We start from the raw sequence: 22,239 nt of genomic DNA, 5'->3' as shown, positions 1-22,239 counted from the left end.
CAAGATGCAATAAACCTCCTTGAGGAAAATACAGGCAAAAGATTATCTGACATAATTCTCGAAAATTTTCTCGTAGAAGAAATAAAAGCAAGAATAAACAAATGAAACATAATGAAATTTACAAGCTACTGCACAGTAACGAAACCGGAAGCAAAACAAAAAGACAACATCCGGAATGGGAAAAAAAATTTGCCTATGAAACCGACAAAGGCTTGATCTTCAGAGTATATAAGCAGTTCATCCAACTGAATAAGAAAAAATAAACAACCCAATTCAAAAATGGACAGAAAACCTAAACAAGCGATTCTTCAAGGAAGACATACAAATGATTAAAGGGCACATCAGAAAATGCTCAATATCACTGATTATCTGAGAAATGCAAATCAAAACTACAGTGATGTATCACCTCACACCAGACAGAATGGCCATCATTCAAAAATCCACAAATGTCAAATGCTTGAGAGACTGTGGACAAAAGGGAACCATCTTTCACTGCTGGTGGCAATGCAGTTTGGTGCAGCCACTGTGGAAAACAGGATGGAGATTCCTCAAAAGCCAAGGAATAGACTTACCATATGACCCAGGAATCCCACTCCTGGGCATAAGTCCAGAAGGAACCCTAATTCAGGATGACACCTGCACCCCAATGTTCATAGCCAGCACTATTTACAATAGCCAAGACATGTAAACAGTCTAAATGTCCATCGATAGTTGACTGGATAAAGAAGAGTTGGTATATTTATACAATGGAATACAAGCCAGCCATATAAACCGACAACATAACGCCTTTTTCAGCAACATGGATGATCCTGGGGAAAATCAGTCTAAGTGAAGTAAGCCAGAAATACAAAGAAAAATACCATATGAAATGGCTCATCAGTGGAATCAAAAAACAAAACAAAACAAAACAAAAAAAGGACAAATAAAAAAAGAAATAGACTTGCAGTCATAGAATATAAAATTTTGGTTTCCATATGGCTGGGGGTGGGAAGAGATAGACTGGGAGGTCAAAACTGTAGAATAGATAAGCAGGATTGTACTGTATAGCACAGGGAAATGTATAAAAGATCTTACGGCATCTCAAAAATGAAAAATGAGACATCAAATGTATATATGTTCTTTGTAACTGAAAAATTGTGCTCTATGCTGGAATTGGAGACAACTTTGTAAAATGTATTTAAATCAATAAAAAAGTTAAAAAAAGATAAAACATTATCCTAAATATTACAGGTGTAAATATAAATTATAGAGAAAAAAAACTATGCAAAAGAGTAATAAAACCAAATATTTTGTTTTATGTTTTCCTTTTGAGATAAGCAAATCAAAAAACCACTAGCCAGGTGCATCATGAAAAAAAGGTAGATGCTACAAAGAAATAAATTAAGAAATAAAAGAAGAGAAATAACAATTGTTACTCCAGATGTACAAAAAAGTGTTCATTTGGTCAGAAATTACATGCCAAAAAACTGGACAACTTAGAAGAAATAGACATATGTCTAGAAAGAGACAGAGATAAGGAGAAACAAATAATTTGACCAAACTGTTTACTAGAAGATAGACAGAATCTGCATTTTAAAAAATTTTTGAATAGAAGTGTAGATTTCAAAAGCTCCTGTGGAGAACTGTACAAAAATACAAACCAGAACTTATTCAATTCTTAGTATTCAAACATAGTGCAGATGTGGGAAACTCCCAAATTAATTCTATGAAGTTTCATCACCCTGATAGCAAAACCAACAAATAAAGTACGGGCAAAGGGAACTTCAAGCCATTATATTTGATAGATTTAGAAGCAAAAATTCTATAAAATATTATTAGCAAACTAAATCCAGCAATACCTAAAATGAATCATACACCATGATCAACTTGGATTCATTGCAGTGTCACAAGATAGGTTCAACATACACAAATCAATCAGTTTGATACACCACATTAACAAATGAAAAAGAGAAAATGCCATGGTCATCCCAATAAATCCATAACAAGCATTTCATAAAATTCAACATTTTTTCATTGAGACAGCAACAACATCAACAACAACAACAACAACAACAACAACAACATCAACAATGACAGAAACCTCTTAGCAAATTAGGATGCAGGAAATATATCTCAACATATCTAAAGTCATTAATTACAGACCAACAGACTGCATAATATGCAAAAGTGAAAAACTGAAATCCAAATTAAGGAATAAATCAAGGATGCCCACTCTCACCATTTTTATTAAACACAGTATGGGAAGTTCTAGCAACAGCAATTGGACAAGGAAAAAATTATTCAAGTTGGATTGAATGAAGTAAAACTGTTATTAATTTAGATGACATGATAATCTATATAGTGATCCCTAAAGATTCTCCAAACTAAAACAACTAAAAGTAATAAACACATTAAGCAAAGTAGCATGATTCATGATTAATATACAAAAATTGTCACATTTTTTACACTAACAATGAAATATTCCATAATTTAAAAGATCTATATGAATCAGACCAAAAAATGAAAAACCTATGAAAAAACGAACATAATAAAATGATTAGAACACTGATAAAGAAATTTGAAGATGATGTAAATAAATGGAAAGAAATCTCAATGTCTTAGTTTAGAGGAATTAATATTGTTAAAATATCCAACTACAAACTATGTCTACAGATATAAATTGATTCTGATCGAACTACATGATATTTTCCACAGAACTAAAAAGAGTCCTATGATTTGTATGGAATTGCAAAAGAACCAGAACTGCAAAAGAAACAATGAGGAAAAAGAGCAAAGTTGAAGGCATAACCAATAACCCTCCCAGATCTCAGACTGTATTACAAAATTACTGTAATCAAAACAGCACAATGCTGGAAAACAACCAAACATCTATATCACTGGAATGGAACACAGAGGCAAAAATAAAATATCACACGTATGGTGAACTAAACTATGACAAAGGAAATAAAAATATACAATGCCTTTAAGACAGTTTTCTGCAAGGGATGGTGAGAAAGCTAGACAGCTACATGTAAATCAATGAAATTAGAACACTCCCTCAAACTGTACAAAAATATACTCAAAATGATTTAAATATCTGAATCTAAAACATGACACAATAAAACTCCTGGAAACTAACATAGAGAAAACAAGACATAAATTGTAGGAAAATTTTCTTATGTCACTTTCCCAAGCTGAAAACAATAAAAACAAAATAAACAAAAAGGTCCTAAATAAATTTGAATGCTTCTATACAGCAAAGTAAATGAAATGAAAAGATGAATTTCCAAATGGGAGAAAACATTAGGAAACAATACAATCAACAAGAGGCTAATTTCAAAAATACACACATCTTTCATACAACTCCATTTCAAATATCTACAAACAACTCAGCCAGAAAATGAGAAGACATTTCTCTAAAGAAGACACACAGATGACAAACAGGAAAAGAAAAACATGCTTACATTGCTAATCATAATACAAAGGCAACACAAAAATAAAATAATGTTCTACCTCCCAATATTGAGAAGGGATGTCATCCAAATGTCTACAAATAATACAGATTGGGGTGGCTGTGGAGAAATAGGGACTCTCCAACGCTGTTGGTGGGAATGAAAATTGGTGAAACCACTTTGGAAACTTTATGGAAGTTCCTTTAAATAATAAAAATAGACCAATCATATGACACAACAATCCCACACCTGGGCATATAAAACATAAATCCTGAAAGCAAAGAATCCTAGAGTAAAATATAAGAAGTACACTCTGACATTGGACTTAATATGATTCTACATATGTCTCCATGGCAAGGGAAGCAGAAGCTAATCTAATAAAATATGATTGTATCACTCTAAACAAATTTGCACTGCAGAAGAAATGATCAATAAAATGAAAAGTCAACAAACAGAATGGGAGAATATATTTTCACGTGATATTTTCCAATCTAGTGTTAATATCCAAAATATATGGCAAACACTGACCCCACAACAATAACAAAAAAGACCCAACAATGCAACTAAAAAAAAGTCCATAGGAACTGAATAGATAGATCTGAATCAATTTTCTGTAGATAACATATTTGGCTAAATGACACATGAAAATATGTTCAGAGTTATAAATTAAATTATAAATATATTCAGAGTCATAAACCAAAAATGGGGCAAGACCTCACACTTGTCAGAAGGCTCTCATCAGAAAGAAAAGAAATAGATGTGGGTGAGATTGTGGAGAGAATGTACACCATGGACACTGTTGATAGGAATGCATAGTATTGATTCCATTGCATATATACATGAAATTTTCTTCATCCATTTTTCGGTCAAGGCATGCTGGGTTTGTAGGCTCCTGTCTTAAGGCTCTAGAGAATAAGCCCATGGGCTGAACTGATAAACAATCTGTGAGGAATGTCACATATCCAGGCTGGGTAATATATGGCCTACTCTATGTATCAATTATGGCTGGATAGAATATGCTGGGTAAGATCCTCAATGGAGGACAACCTAAGAAAGGCACAGCCGGCTGGAGAAGAGATGGCCTACTTAATGAAGTTCCGTGATGAACTTTTGAACAATCCTTGATCATTTAACATCCTGTGTTTACTGCAGGAGCATGGGTACATATACAGCTTAAGATTATTAACATTGTTATAACTTAGATGATATGTGAGGTATTGTGCATGTCCTATATAAACCCTTCTTCTAAGAATCAATAAACAGAGAACTACTTCGCTTCTGTCCACACAGTGTTTGGGTGTATATGATATCGTGTCACTGACAGGGTAAATTTAATTTGTTGGGAGTATCTTTAAAGTATGTTGTATTATATCCTCACTTATTGAGATGATTATGTGAGTTTTATTTCTCATTCTATTAGTTTGGCATGTCGCCTTTATTGATTTGAATATTTTGAAGAATCTTTAAACCCAGGGATAAATCCCTTTAGTCATGTATGTTTATGATACATTAAATGTGTTGTTGAATTCATTTTGCTTGTGATTTTTGAGAATTTTGGCACATATGTTCATCAGGGATAATATTCTATATTTTGCATATAATGTCCTTTCTACCATTGTTATGCAAATAAAGCTGGCATCATAAAACATGTTTGTAAATTTTCACCCCCTTCAAATTCTCGGAAGATTTGGGGAAGAAATGGTGAAAAATTGTCTTGAAATGTATGACAGAATTCACCAGTAAAATCGTGTTGTAAATTTTTCTGGTTTGGGAAGTTTGGATTATTGATTTACTCATACACACTTTTGCTCTATATAAGTTTCTTATTGCTTCTTGATTCAGTATTGGAAGACATATGTTACTGGATATTTGTCTTTTGTTCTAAGTCATTGAAATCGTTGGCTTGTGGTAACTTCTAATGAAGCTTTGCATCTCTACAACATCAATGTTAAAATATTCTCTTTTATTTATAATTTTATTTGAGTCTTTATTTCCTTAGCCAACCTAAAATTTGTCCACTTTATGTTTAAAAGATATAGACTTAGGTTTTCTTTTTATCTTTTCAAATGTTTCTCTTGTTAATTTCCTTACTCACATTCATTCAATTTTCTTCTTTATTCTTTCTGTTTTCTCCTAGATTCTTCAAGTGAAAATTTAAGTAGTGTGAATCTTTGTACTTCATTTGCTACTAAATAGTTTTTATTTAGATATTATTTATTTAGTTAGCTAGTTAGTTAGTTAGTTATTAATAAATTTACATATTTATTCATTTATTTATCATTGAAGTACTGCCATTTACAATGTGTCAATCTGTGATGTATAGAACTGTGTTCCTGTACATGCATACATTTGTGGGCCTAATAAATGATTCTTCAAGATATTTAACTTACTGCCCTGTGTCATACAAAAGAAATTTTGAAAAAAATCTATTTTTATATATAGTGGATATCATTTATAAATCTACAGCTCCCAAATATATTCTCTCAAAGCCCCTTTCCACAGTAATCATAAAATTGTTTAGTAGATCTGCGAGTGTGCTTCAGTTTTGTAGATGAAATCATTGTGTTCTCATCCAATTTTTTTTTAAGGATCCACGTGTTTCATGTCATGTATTATTTTTCTTTCTCTTTCTAGCTTACTTCAATTAGAATGACACTTATTGGGGACATACATTTTGCTGCAAATGTCATTGTTTTATCATTTTTTATTGCAGAATATTTTTCCATTGTGTAAATACGGCATAACTTCTGAATACTGTCATCTGTTGTTGGACAATTAGGTTGCTTCCATGTAGTGGCTGTTGTGTATAGCACTGCTAAGAACATTGGGGTACAGGTGTCTTTTTGAATTAGAGTTCTGTTTGATACATACCCAGAAGTGGGATTGTTGGATCGTAAGTTAAGTCTATTTTTATTCTTTTGAGGAAGCCCCATCCTGGTTTCCACAATGACTGCACCAAACTGCATTCCTTCCATCAGTGTAGGAGGGTTCACTTTCTCCACAGCTTCCCCAGCATTTATTGCTTGTGGATTTTTGAATGCTGGCCATTGTGACTATTGTGAGGTGATTCTTCATTATAGTTTTAAATTGCCCTTCTGTGATAATGATAGTGAGCAATTTTTTTCATATATCTGTATGGCATTTGTATATCTCTATTGGAGAATAGCTATTTTAGGGCTTCTGCCCATTTTAAGATTGGGTTTCTTGTTTTTTTTTATTATTATTATGTTGTATGAAGTCTTATATTTTGGAAATTAAGTCTTTGTCAGTTGCATCATTTCTAAAATTATTCTTTAATCCTGTAGGTTTTCATTTTGCTTTGTTTATGGTTCCCTTTGCTGTGCAAAAGCTTATAAGTTTAATTAGGTCCCATTAATTAATTTTGCTCTTACATCCATTACCTGGGTAGGCTGTTCTAGGACATCATTGCTGAGATTTATCTCAGAGTATTTTACCTATGTTTTCTTCCAGGAGATTTTCTGTGTCTTGCCTTACATTTAAGTCTTCAAGCCATTTTGAGTTTATCCTTGTGTATGGAGTGAAGGAGTGTTCTAACTCCATTGCTCTGATGCTGCTATCCAATTTTCCAACACCAGTTGGTGAAGAGATTGTCTTTTCTCTGTCATATTCTTGGCTACTCTGTCAAAGATTACTTGAACATAGGCCTTTAGGTTTATTCCTAGGCCTTCTATTCTGTTCCATTGGTCCAAATACCTGTTTCTGTACCAATATCTTGTCACTTTGATTACTGTAGCTCTGCAAGAGTGTAAGGAGACCTGGTGGTTTATTCCTCCATCCTCTTTCTTTTTCTTTAATAGTGCTTTGAAAATTATGGATCTTTTATGAGTCTGTGTTAATCTTAGGATCATTTGTTTCAGTCCTTAAAAATTTTTTTTGCATAATTTCATTGGAAATCACATTAAGTCTGTAGATTGCCTTGGGCAATATGGCCATTTTAACAATATTGTTTCTTCCATTTCATGTCCATTGGGTATCTTTTCAATTCTTGATATCTTTTGTGATTTCCTCTATGTTTTCTAATTGTCCATATATAAGTTATTCACCTCCTTGGTCAGATTTATTCTTAAGCATTTAATAGTTTTGGATGCAGTTATAAAAGTGGTTCTTTCTATACTTTGTTTTCCTGTTGATTCAATGGTAGTGTAAAGAAATGCAATTTGTTTTTGTACATTACTCTGGGTACGTTGCCCAGTTCCTTTTTTCCCCTAAGTAATTTTTGTGAAACTTTTACAGTTTTCTCTATATAGTGTCATGTCTGCATATCGTGGCAATTTTACCTCTTCTATTCCAGTCTGAATAATTTTATTTCTTTTTCTTGCCTGATCATTGTGGCTAGGACTTCCAAGACTATATTGAATTGAAATGGTGAGAATTGGCAACCTTGTTGTCTAAGGTATTTGTGGGAAGCATTTTAGTTTTTCACCATTGAGTATTTTGCTGGCTATATATTTGTCATAAACAGCTTTCATTATGTTGAGATATGGTCCCACTATGCCCACTGTGGTAAGAACTTTTATTGCAAATTGATGTTAAATTTTATCAAATGATTTTTCTGCATCTACTGAGATGATCATATCGTTTTTGTCGTCTCTTTTGTTGATATGGTGTATCACAATTGATTGATTGATTTGTGTATGTTAAACCATCCTTGTGTTCCTGGTATGCACCTAACTTGACCATGGTATATAATCTTTTTTTACATGCTGTTGGATTCGGTTTGTTAATAATATCTTAAAGACTTTTACATCTATGTTTATCAAGGATATTGGCCTATAGGTTTCTTTTCTGGGTAGTGTCTTTGTGTAGTTTTGGTATCAGGTTTATGTTGGCCTTATGGTGTGAGATTGGGAGTACTCTCTCCATATCAAACTTTGGAAAAGCCTGAGGAGGAGTGGTATGGATTTTTCTTTGTATGTTTTCTCAAATTCCCCAGTGAAGGTATTTGGGTCTGAATTTTGTTTGCAGAGATTTTTTATTTTATTGATAATTCTATTCCATTTTGGGTGATCTGTCTGTTCAAATGGTTAATTTCTTCTTAATGCAAAAATTGTTGGCTGAATGTTTCCAGAAACTTCTGCATTTCTTCCTGGTTATACAGTTTGTTTCCGTACTGTTGCTCATGGTATTTCCTTATGATACTTTGCAAATTTGTTTTACTCTTTGAAGTTTCTGCATTGGCATTTCTTATGTTATTTGTGTTCTCTCTCTATTCTTGTCGATGATTCTGTCCAGAGCTTTGTCAATTTTGTTTACTATTTCAAAAAAGAGTTTGATTTTTTCTATTTTTTAAACTCTATTTCAATTATTTTTTCTTTGATCTTCATTATTTCCCGCTTTTTGCTGACATTTGGTTTTTTTTGCTCCTCTTTTCTTGATTAGTGTACATAGAAATTTAGAATATTTACTTGAAATTTCTCTTCTACTTTGAGGAGGGCCTTCTCACTATGAACTTCCCTCTTAAGCCTGCTTTATCTGTATTCCATAAACTTTGCATTGTGTTTTTAGTATCTTGATTCCCTTATTAATTTTCTGTCTGAAAGACCAGTCTAGTGATGGTAATGGGGAATAATACTCTCCTACTGTGATTGTGTTCCCACCGATTTCTTCCTTTTTATCTATTAGTATTTGCTTTACGTATTTAGGTGCTCCTATTTTGAGTGCATATATCTTAATGAGTATAATACCCTCATTTTATATTTTTCCTTTAATCATTATATCATGTCCTTGTTTATCTTTCTCTTTGGCCTTTGTTCTAATGTCTCTTTAGTGTGACATCAGTACTGCTAGTCCTGCTTTCTTGTAATGTCCATTTGTATGGAAAATATTTTTCCATCTTCTGACTTTCAATTGATGTGTGTTCTTCTTACTAAAGTGGGTCTCTTGTATGCTTCATAATGTATGGTCTTGTTATATTATCCCATCTGACAATATATATCTTTTGATTGCAGCTGTTAGTCTATTAACAATTGTGATGATTATTGATAGACTGGTGTCTATTTCCAATTTGAGCTTCATCTCCCAGTTTATTTTATATTCTCTTTTTGTTCATTTCATTTTCTTTTTGTGGCTTGATAAGTTTTCTTTTATTATCTTGGTTTCTTTTTGGCTTTGTGACTTCATTGTAAGCTTTTGATGTATGGTTACACTGTTTTGTATGTATATTTAACCGTTACTATATCTGTTTATTTTCACTGATAAGAATACAAATTCTAACCCCTCCTACAGAGAACAGAAACAAGAAGGAAATAATCTGTATTGTCCTGTTTCACTCTCTGACCCTTAAAAATTTTGATGTACTGTTTTACAATATCATGTATATTCTATTGTATGTCATTGCAGCTATTGCATTTCTAATTATGCCTTTCTCCTTTCTATAGCATCCTGCTTCTTTTCTTTAGAGTAGATCTTTCATTTTTTTTATCAGTTGTTAAATTCTTTTAGTATTTGCTTTTATGGAAGTTACTTACCTCTCCTTCTATTCTAAAGGATAGCCTTGCTTGATAAATTATCTTAGATTACAGTTTTTTTCATTCAGGATTTTGAATATGTCTTGCCACTGCCTTCTGCCTGTTGTATTTGTGTAGGAAATGTGTTTACAAATATAATGAAAATAATTATATATATATATATATGTATAGAATACCTAGAAATCAAGTTGACAAATAAGATGAAAAGTTATACATGAAAAAATAGAAAACATAGATGAAGGAAATTAAATCTGACCCAAAGAAATTAAAAGATCTCTTATGTTAATGATGTGAAACTATGTGGTTGAGACAAACATACTACCCAAAGCAATCTACATTTAGTGTGATTCATGTCAAAATACCCATGAGATTTTTCCATTAAATAGAACAAATAATTTCAAAATTTGTATGGAACAACAAAGATCATGCGTTGCTAACATAATCTTGAAAAAGAGAATTAATTCTGATAATGTAAAGTACTCTGATGTTAAACAGTCCTACAAAATTTTAGTAATTAAAAAACATGATACTGGCTCAAAACAAGACACCAAACAATAGAAGAGAATAGAGTAACCAGATATAATCCCTCACACCTATAATCAATTAACCCATGAAAAAGGAAACAAGAGTATAAAATTAAGAAAAGACATTCTCCTCAAATAGTAGTGCTGGGGAGATTGAACATGTGAAAGATGGAATATAGTATTTCCTCACATTGCACACAATCTATGAGCACAGAATGTCTTTTATTATTTTGTTTACTTATATTTCTTGCACCTTAAATTTATAGATTTATGTTTAGATATTTTATTTCACTTATCAAATTTATTCCTATTTTAATCTTTTTGGTATAAATCTACACACAATTGTTTTCCTAATTTCTATTTTTGATAATGTGTTTTTAGTATATAAAAATGCAATGGATATTTGTATATTGATTTTGTATTCTGCAAGTTTACTAATTTTGTTGACTATTTCTTGCAGTCACTGGAGTAGAATATGGAGTTTTCCATCATGTATAATTATGTCATCTGTAAAAATTTTAGTGCTTGTTTACAAGTTGGATGCCTTTTATATTTTTTACTGACTAGTTGTTATGGCTAGGACTTCTAGTAGTGTAATTTAGGACTTGTGAAAATGAGCTAATTTTTCATATTACTGGACCAGAGGAAAACCTTCCTGTATTTTAACATTGAACTTGATTTTAGTCATGGGTTTTTCATATATGGCTTTTATTATCTTTAGACATATTCTTTCTAGGGCGAATTTATTAACAATTTTTTGTATACAAAAGTTAAGATCAGTTCTGTCAATACTTTTCCTACATTTTGGAGATTGTTACTTTTGCATTCTCTGTTTTTTAAGGGATGGTATCACATTTATTGATTTGCATATGTTATATAATATTTATGAATCAGGAATTAATCAAACTTAACTATAATATAATATAATACATATAATACGCTATGAATTCAGGTTGCTAATGTTTATTTAGAATGGAATATACACATACTGAAGGAAAAATTTACATTGTAGCTTGAGTGTACATTTATTTATTTAAAAATATTATCAATCATTTTGAAATTGGCTTATGTTTAATGTAATTTATTTCTAAATAAAGAATATAAATTTTGGTAGAAATGGATTTACTACAGTTTACTGATACAGAACATAGCTGTTATTTACAATAGGTGCACAAAGCACTTGCATTAAAATGCCATAATATACTAACAATGCCAACTGTTTCAGGACTGGGAAACATATTGCTTCCTAAAATGCATTACCTGGCCTTTTCCACCCCAACCCACATATAATTATATTATTTGCTTTTTGTTTGTTTGTTTATTTCATCCTTAATGAAATCACTGCTTATTGAATCCAGAATTTTGTGTATAAGTGTATTTATCAACATCATTTTGGAACACTTAACAGAAACCATAAGAGTATGGATTATATAGATGACAAGAAAATTTATTCCTTCTTGGGACTGAAAAACCTCTGAATGAAAGAATGGCAAAAATAAACATTTGTAAGTGTACAATAAAATTTTCTCTTTTGTAATTTTAAAGTAGTATATTAAATTACATTTGTTTTACTTATAGCACTGAATTACAATTTAAAACAAAGTTTCCCTCCTTTGGAATTTCTTAAATTTGATTGATAATTTTAATCTAATTTTAATTCATAAATATTTACCATTTATTTATAAACATACCAAATAAACTTATATTTATTCTGCTCATATTTTGAATATAGAGCTACTTAATGTAAAGTACACAGATAAATAACTACTTCCGTTTCCAAATCAAATTATGTTTCAATTTAATTGCAAATGATCAAGAAATTGTTTTACGTTTTCTGTAATGTTTTACACAAATTTCACTTTATTTCCAAAACTTTAACTTTTTTTTTATTTTGTGCATTATTTATACTCTGTTCACAAATCTGGTATAAATTTTTGTACAAAAGGAATTAGATTGGTTTCATTTCAAAACCCCAAAATTATATTATTTAAAAAGATTTTGAGGGGAAAATATTTGCATATCACACTATAAAAATATTCATCCTATATGTTTCATTTTAACTGGATGTATGAGAAGGAAACACTGGCTGAATTTTACACTTGGTTTGCTAGGAGACCAGTAGTTTTGTGATGTCACAGCTACTCAGGTTAAGAACCATTTTGATGGCCTAGCAGTTAAACTGTTCATGCCTGCCTAAGCAGCATTGGAAACTGCAGTGCTCAAAATCATGATAACTTGAAAAGTAGCTGTAGAAAAAGTTATTTGAGATGGCACATATTTCTTCAGAAATTCAAGATTTGTCTCCTTCAGATGGATGAAATGGTTCAGGAAACTCCAGTAGATCTCTATTGTGTGATCAAACATTCTCTGGGGACTTGGACTTAAGGTGTATGATTGAAGAAAATGATTTTCAGACTTAGTCTGAAGAATCCTTGATAAAAAAAACATGTTACACACATTGTGTCTAGGAACCAGATGAAGATAATTATTTTCGTTCTCTGACATTTCCAAGAAAACTGTGGAAAATGGCTGGGAGTGGACAATTTAAATCCCTCTGGTGTGATGATAATGGAACTTCCATAGTGATTGATGAAGATGTCTTTAATAAGGAAGTTTTGTAAAGAAAGGCCCCTTTCACAATAATTGAAGCTGGGAGTATGAAAAGTTTAGACAGCTTAACCTTTTTGGGTTTAGTAAAGTGCGGCAGAATTTTCAGTGATCTGATTGTCTAGCTGACTTTCTGGCAGAAGAAAAAGAAGTCTATGTTTTAAGCAAGGAATTCAGAAATTTTAGTTATGACTTGGTAACTTATATATAAAATTTTATTTTCTACATGAATATATGGTAATATAAATGTAAAGCTAGATTTTGAAAATTGTATAAATCTACTAAGGCTAAAATTCTTTATTTTTTCTAAAAATGAGGACAGTGCCTTAAGTATTCAAGATTATGAGAAACTTTGCTAGCAAATATAAATCTTATTTGAAACCTAAATAAAGGTATTAAAGCTGCTTTTCAAAAGTGGCACTCACCGTTACTACAAATGCTAACTTCTTAAATTTGATGACTATACTATTTAAATGTGTATTTTCCAAGTAAGGAACTTCAAAATATCATCAGCTATGTTCATATTTTGATGATATTATCTTTGCATAGTAAACGTGAAATCTGAGGTTTTATAGGTTAGGCTTATTTTAGTCTTGTATTTTGATTTAAATATTACTAAAATCTTTATCATTTTGTTGTAGCTGCCTATCTACCATATTCCAAATTTTAAACGAGGCTTTCCCCTGCTTTTAGAGAGAATAAATAGAAGAGTTGGGATTAAAAATGCCTCTTTGGTATCTTTATTGGCTAAAGAATTTAACAAGAAGCAATTTAAAGGAGGGGGAAATGTGGTTAAAAATAATTGTGATTTTGTGCTGTCACTAGTGGAGAAAGTGCATTTTTACCTTCTGCAAATTTAAACATGCCTCTAATAAGAAAGCCCTCTACTAGCCACAATATTTGTGATACAAATACCACGATCAGAGGTGATTTTTTCCTCCATCATCAATGTCAGTTAGACCACCAGAAAACCTGCAGTGGATCAACGTGCTGTTTTAAATCAGTGGACCACTTTTCACGAGCAATCTGAAAGCAGCTACACTGAAGCAAATGGCTGTGTTGTGAACTTCATTTCAACTACAACTTCTACTACTCAGTACAGCATCTTGTCTCCCATACAGAGGAATTAATTTGGACTGATGGTTGAGCCTTCTACTTTTCCAAATAGATATCACAAAATATCTGCCAATGATGGTCGTTTTTCTAAACTTCAACCATGGAGCCACCCACGGTTCCCAGTGCCAGTGATAGCTGATACATCAGCTACCTCTCTTTCAAGGCCAACTCATAAGCCATCTTCAGTTTATGAACGTCAGCCTAATTACAAATTATCTACCAGAGGACTACCAGATTACGCAAGATAACAAAGATTGAAATTGATGTTGGCAAATGTTGACAAATATCTGCAATTTTCTTATTTGAACAATAAACATAAATGTGTACCTGCATTTTCCTTATATTTTTTTTAAAACACAGTAAAGTGTTAAATGGGAGACTAAGCTACCATTCAAAGAAGAAAAGAGATATTTGATTGATATGATCATTTGATGGAACAATATGGGTGAAAATTTAAATAATTTCTCTAAGGAATAAGACAAAATGGAAGAATTTGGAAAAAGACTAAAACATGGAGAGAGGGAAAATTACTAAGTGTTTTCTGGTTCAACCTGGAAAGTATTAAATGTGTAAGTTATGATAGGTTGGAACGGGAAATAAATACTGGAACAGGCCCAGGGATCATGGTCTCTAATTTGTCATCCCTGGTATGATAAAGGTCAAATGATGTAGTCTCAGATGGCACATTCAGCATGTGGTAGAATTTAAGAAGTAATTTTATCTATGGTCTTCTTAGTGCTGTTTTCAAAGCATTCCAATTGGAGCTTTCTTTTCCTCCCCTCAAGACTCTACACTATATTTTCAAGTGAATATTTTATGTTACATTTATGTTCCAGCCAAAGACAAGCTTAATTCCTCAGGGTGGCACTTAATGCCTTTCCAAATCTAAGCCCACAAATTCAACATAGTTTAGTAATTTCTTTATAGATCTGGCATCTGACAACCTTGGCATATCTTTATGTTTCTATGCTTCTGGAGATACATCCAGGCAAATGTTTGTTAACCGTATTAAATCCAACCTCACATATTTTGCTCCAGCTCAGCCTTGGACTTAGGATATCCTCCTTTTACCTATTTAGACATTCCCAGTCTCAGCACAAAAATCACCTCCTCCAGATATTTTCTGTCTATCCCCCTTTCTTTGTCTTACTTGGATACCATCACAGTAAGCACATCACATGCCACAGAATGCATTTTAGTATTTAGTGAATGAAAAATACATGTTGACTTTAAGCAAAATCTACTTTCCTGAAACAACAAAACTCTCATGGTTTTCAAACTATTTCATTATTGTCTTTACTCTTCACCACAAACTAGCTCTTTTCATAGCCCAAGTCCTTGTCAATCAAGACAGTAATTGGAGGTAGGTACTGGAGACAAAGTATTATTTTCTTCTTAATTCGTGCCTCCAGAGCCCTAAAGCTTTCCATTATCATTTGCTGGATTTTTTCCTGTCTCTTTATCACCCACCCACCCCAAAATAGCTGATTCCTTTCCCCATGCCAATAACTATACTGCCTTCTAATTAATTTACTTCTTAGAATCAGAGGTTTATCCAGAAGAGAGAGTGATGTTGCAATCATTTTATGTAGGTTTATGTACCCCACAAAACTAGTGCCCCTTCTAACCTTCACACAGTAAGTATCAAAGAGGTACTAACCCCTTGGTTGCGGTGGTCATATTCAGTAACCAAATTGCAATCCAAACTGTGTGGACTACGAAGTGGTGAGGGTGGTAGAATTAAAAATTTGTCCAACTGCAAGAATACCAAATTTCTGCAGATATTAAGAAATATAAAATATTCACGGAGGACTTTGACTATTTCCCATTAATTTAAAATATATGGTGAAGCATTTTCAGAATGTGATATGCCCTGAAATGCTGGAAAAATTGTAGGCTAGGTCAGGGAGCCTAAGGCTTCTGCTCACAATCATGCAGCCAGTGTCAGCCAATAAGACTGGAATGGAAACACTGAGTCCTGAAAATGTGTCACCAGTTGTGATGAAAGCTTTTGATAATCTGGAGAATGGGCAAATGGACCAGGGTAAACTCTAGCACCATCATATCAATATGACTTTACCAAGAGAAGAAAAGAGCCCACTTACAGCAGGAGATCTGTGTCTGTACAGCAGTGGTTGTTCCTACAACAGAAACATCAAGCTTTAAATTTGTCAGCTTAACTCTGATGATGGCTATGTTGTTGCTTACATTAGCAGTCTGGGGTTCAGATGGGCTGGTTCAGCAGCTAGTTTCCAGCTCTCTTATCAGACAGTGGGTCTTACCGTGATCATCATAACATGGTTCTACACTGATAAGTCAAAAGCTACAGTTTACTTTCAAAATTAGAAATCCTAAAGAAGAATATTGTTTGTCCATGTGTAGACTTCTACCTGGGAAAACTAGACTATTGGCAAAAGTACAAAAGTTGGCTGTTGCTTTGAACACTAGTCTCTGATTTCTGCCCACTGAATTCTTCCCACTAAATACTACAAGTCTGTCTACCACTGTGTGTGTGTGAAGATGATTTGTTAAGCAGTAACTAAGTTTGTCTTATTTGAGTCATCAGTGAATTAGTCCTCTGCATCTGGCAGAATCTCTGTGAATTAAGAGTTTCAATGAGCCACCAGATTTTATTACGATCATGGGGAGGTAGATTATATTTCTCCCTGTGTACTAATTGTTGCCTGTTCATTGAATCCCGAGCTGATGCTAGGGTCATTACACTGAAACCTTGAATTGGACTGCGGCATATACATACTCCTGTCACCAGGGCCCAGCACAGGACTATGTCTCCTTTTTAATTTAAGCTTATGTGCAAGTATTTTCTTGTTTTAATTCTCATTGTTGACACAACTTATTTTGGCTTTGAACACCCATTGACTAATTTATAGAGACTGAACCATGATGTATTCCCGTTCAACTTCACATTGCAATAACCTTTCTTTCGTTGGACTACCTGGATTAGAGTGACCAAAGTCATCATTTTGAAAGCATTCCTCAGTCCTAATAATGCAGAATATTTACATTACTTTGCCAGCACTAGAGCGAGAATGTTTCTTGTGGATCTCAGGGATTATCCTCACATCCCCTAATGCAACCATGAGAAAACACTATATTGTTATCCAAAATCAAGTCTTTGTCAGTATTGCATTCCCATTGCAAAACAGTTAAGAATTGAAGGAGTTCTGAGATTTTATCATGCTGAGATTTTTAGCAACCTAGCATGTTCCTTTCTTACTGTTTCTATTGGGGAAATGAGAACTTTGGTCAGAGACAGTGAACTTTATCACTCACAGCATAAGCAGCCATTGTTACTTTTGTAACCATTCCCTAATCTCAGATGAATACACAGAGTAAAATTTTGATGCCTATAGATTTAGTGGGCTGTTATCATGAAGAAAATTTAAGACATGGTAAAACACTAATTATATTAATATCTTTATGCATTATTTATTAGAATCATTTATTTATTAGTATCTTTACCTAGGATAAGTCTATCATGACTCAAGATTACTTGCTGCAAAAACAATCATGAGAAATGGCATGGGAAACCATGATCATTGTCTTTCCATTTTTCCTTCTGCTTTTATTGAGATGTAATTGACATAAAACATTGTGTAAGTTTAGGTGCACAGGGTAGATATTTTAGTTACATGTATCATGAAATAAATATTATAGCAACTTTAGGGAGAATTCATTTTCTCTTTCAGATAAAATATTAAAGAAATCCAATTTGTCTTTTGGTTGTGATGAGAAATCTTATGGTCTACTCCCTTAACAGCATCCATATATAACATAAAGCTGTATTAATTGTATTTATCATGTTAATGGGTACCATCCCTTGGACACGTTTATTTAACAGCTGGAAGTTGTATCTTTCTAGTACATTAATCTAAATTTCCTTTCCCATCTCCTTCCTCTGTTAACTACAAATCTGTTTTTTTTTCCTATAAGTATGTTTGTTTGTTTTTGAAGTGTAATTTAATGTATAACACTGTGTTAGTTTCTCTTACATAACATACTGTTTGCCAATTTTAATACATTTCAAACTGATCACAAGAATAAATCTTGTTATGATATGTTGCTATTTAAATATATTTCATAGTTATTGACTATTCCCCGTACAGTACATTTCTTGTCCCTGACTCATTTAATTTGCAACTTGGAAATTTTCTCTCTTAGTTTTCTTCAACTATTCCTTTTTCTTCACCACATTTCCCTAATTCTTGTGAGCAACCTGTTTCTTTCTTTATCTATAACTACTTTTCTGTTTTGTTATATTCATTTGTTTTAAATTCCAAATATGAGTTAAATCATTTAGCATTTGTCATTGTCTGAATTATTCACTTTGAAAATTACCCTCTTTGTCTACCCATTTGTTGCAACTGACAAGTACTTATAATTTTTAGAGCTGAGTAAAAACCCATTGAAATTTTATGTGTGTGTGTGCATATATATATATAGTGTGCATATATATTTATTAGTGTGTGTATATATATATATACAAATATAGATAAATCTGTAGTTAATAGATGAGTAGATATATATACTATAAACACACATTTTCTTTATTCATCATTTATTTATGAGCAATAAATTTGCTTCTATATCCTGGCTATTTTAAATAATGCCACAGTGAATATAGGGTTGAATTTATCTTTTCTGATTAGTGTTTTTATTATCTTGGAATAAGAATCCAGTTATGGAAATGTTGGATCATATTTCATTTTTAATTTTTAGATAAAACTCCAGAGTGTTTTCCACAGTGGCAGTACAAATTTACATTCACTCAAGCATTGCATCAGGATTCTTTTACTTACATCCTCACCAATATTTATATTTGTTATCTTTTTGATCATAGTCATTCTGACAGGAGTGACATAAAATCTCGTGTTATTGACTTGCATTTTTCTGAAGGTTAGTCATCTTGACCATTTTCATGTGCCTGTTTATTATCTATCTCCAACTGTATATTCATTTTTTGGTAATGGGCTAAATGACCATAACTGTCTGATTTCATTTTTAGGCATTCTTTGTGTTCCATTATTCTGTTTGTTCCGTGCCACTACCATATTCATTACTGCAGCCTTGTAATATAGTTTAAAATCAGGGACAGTGATACTTTCTCTTTGTTCTTTGTCAAAGAAATTGTGTTTTTAGTTTGTTTGTTTTCTTTTCTTTTCTTTTTTAATGATTTCAACACTTTTGTGTTTACATGTAAATTTAAGAATTATTTTTTGTGTCTGAAAATGCCTTTTGTAATTTGATAGGCCCTGAATTTAATTTGTGTATTTTCTTGGCTAGTACTGTCATTTAAACAATATTCAATTCCTAATGTGAACAGATTATTTTCTTTCATCTGTTTGCATTATCTTCAATTTCTGTTTAAAATATTTAATAGTTTTCTGAGTAAACGTCTTTTACCTCCTTGGTTGGATAGATTTCTTGATTTTTTTTTTTTTGGAATGCAACTCTAAATGAGACAGTTCACTCTCTTTCTCTATCTGTTAGCTTGCTGTTAGTGTGTAGAAATGCAAGATTTCTGTATGTTAATTTTACATTCTGAAATTTTACCAAATGCATTGATAAGCCCTAGTAGTTCTGTGGCGTCTTCTTTGGGATTTCTGATTAATGTATTTCATCTGCAAACAGATTCTTTTACTCCCTTTCTGAAATAGCTATATTTTATTTACTTTTATTTTGGAAACCTATGGCTTGAATTTCCAATACTACACTGAATAACAGTGGTAAGAGTGAGCATTCTTGTCTTCTTCCTGCTCTTACAAGAGATGATTTCTGCTTTTAATCATTGAGTGTCATGTTAGCTGAGTTTTTGTCATTTATGAACTTAACTGTGTTGAGGTATGTTTCCTCATGCCCACTTTGAGTAGAAATGTAATCATAAATAGATACTGAATTAGTCAAAACATTTTATGACCCTTTTGAGGTGACCATATAATTTTTATTTTTCAATTTGCTAGTTTGGTGTATCATATTGATTAATTTGTGGGTAATGAATCAGTTTTGCATACCTGGAATAAAATGGACTTAATCATATTGTATAATCCTTTTAATGTTTTGTTGACTTTGCTAACAATTTAGTGATGATTTTTGCATCTATGCTTATCAGTAGTATTTAACCTGTAATTTTATGGTTATTTGTTCCTGTTTTAGTAGTAGTGTGATACAGAAATGTGGGCTAGGAAGCCTTCTTCCCTCTGCTAATATTTGGAATTCTCTGAAAAGTATAGGTAATAGCTCTTCTCTAAATGTTTGGCAGAAGTCACCTGTGAAGCTGTCTAGGCCTGGAATTATGTTTCTTGGGAGATTTTGTTTAATTACTTATTCTATTTGATTAGTGAAAATCTGTTAAAATTATCTATTTCTCATTCCATCCTGGAGATTATGTCTTTCTAAGAAATTGTCCATTTCTTCTAGGGATTCCATTTTAATTGGCATATAATTTTTTGTATTATTTATGAGGCTTTGTGTTACTTTGATATAAGCTGTAACTTCTCATTTATTTTGGAGCTTTTTAATCTGTTCTCTCTTTTTTGCTCATGAGTCTCATTAAAGTTGATCAGTTATATTTATCTTTCAAAAGGCATTATTTAGTTTGATTAGATGTTTCTATTTTTAATCTTTATTTTATTAATTCATGTTCTGACCTTTCAGCTGTCTTTCATTCTACTAACAAGTTTGTTTATTATTTTTCTACATCTTTTGTTTGTAAGATTATGTTTTAAGAGAGAGATGTTTCTAATTTGTATAAGTGGGATTATTTTCCTATAAGCATCCCTATTAATACTGCTTTTGCTATACCCCATGGACTTTGTTTTTGTTGTCATATTTCTTTATATATTTTTCTTTGATTTATGCAGCAATCCATTGGTTGCTTAATGTTGTATGATTTATCCTCCACACTTTAAAACTTTTCTCAGGTTTTTCCTTTTAGTAAATTTCTATTCTCACAGAATCCATATGTTTTTCACAAAACAAGGAGAAAAATAATAAAATTTATACAAAATTGTGAAAGACCCAAAATTTCTAAAATTATCTTTGAAAAATGAACAAAGCTGTGGGTATTATCCTCCCTGAGTTTAGAACATACTACAAAGCTTCAGTAATCAAAACATCAAAATATATCACTAAAAGTGTCACATAGATCAATGGAACAAAATAAATAGTTGTAAAATAAACCCACATTCATATGGTCAGTTAGTCTACAATGAAGGAGACAAGAGTATACAATGGAAAAAGGGCATTCTCTTCAACAAGTTGTTCTGGGAAAACTGAACAGTACATGTAAAAGAAATATGTAAGAGCACTTCCTTCCATAGTATACAAAATAAGATAAAAATGGATTAATTTCCTAAATGTAAAACTTGAAACTATACAATTACTGACCAAGAACAGGAGCAGAACTGCCTTTGTGATAAATCATAGCAATATTTATTTCTGATCTATCTCCTAATTAAAAAAAAGTAAAATCAACAATAACAGTCTTTAATTATACTAGGAAAAAATAGATGAACTATGTGATACATGGATTCCACTTCTTGAATACGTGTGAAGTGCAAAACCTTATGCAGAGTGAAGGACACCTTCAGCAAGACTTATGACAACACACAGAATAAAAGGGAGAATTTCAGACAATTAAATCAACATTTTGTTAATATCCATAATATATATATATAGTATATTAGAATCAATATTTAAAAAAAAGACCCCAACTTAAAATCAGTTGAAATATGTTTATTCAAACTTTTCAAAAACAGACATGTGGATGATTTTCATGCACATAAAAAGAAACATAACTTTGCTATTCATTAGGAAATCATAAATCAAAACCAGAATGAAATATAATCTCACAGAAACCAAAATGGCTATTAACAAAAGTCTTCAAATGACAAACATTAATAAGAATGTCAATAAAAGGTAACCCAGGTACACTGTTGGTGGAAATATAAATTAATGCATCCACCATTATAAAATTGTGGACAGTGCTCAGAAAACTAGAAATAGAAGCATTATATGTTGCAGCAATTCCAGTTTTTAGTATAAATCTCAGAA

This window comes from Vicugna pacos, unplaced genomic scaffold (genome assembly GCF_048564905.1).
Source record: "Vicugna pacos unplaced genomic scaffold, VicPac4 scaffold_103, whole genome shotgun sequence".
NCBI classification, from domain to species: Eukaryota; Metazoa; Chordata; class Mammalia; order Artiodactyla; family Camelidae; genus Vicugna; species Vicugna pacos.
This window is presented reverse-complemented; position numbering follows the sequence as displayed.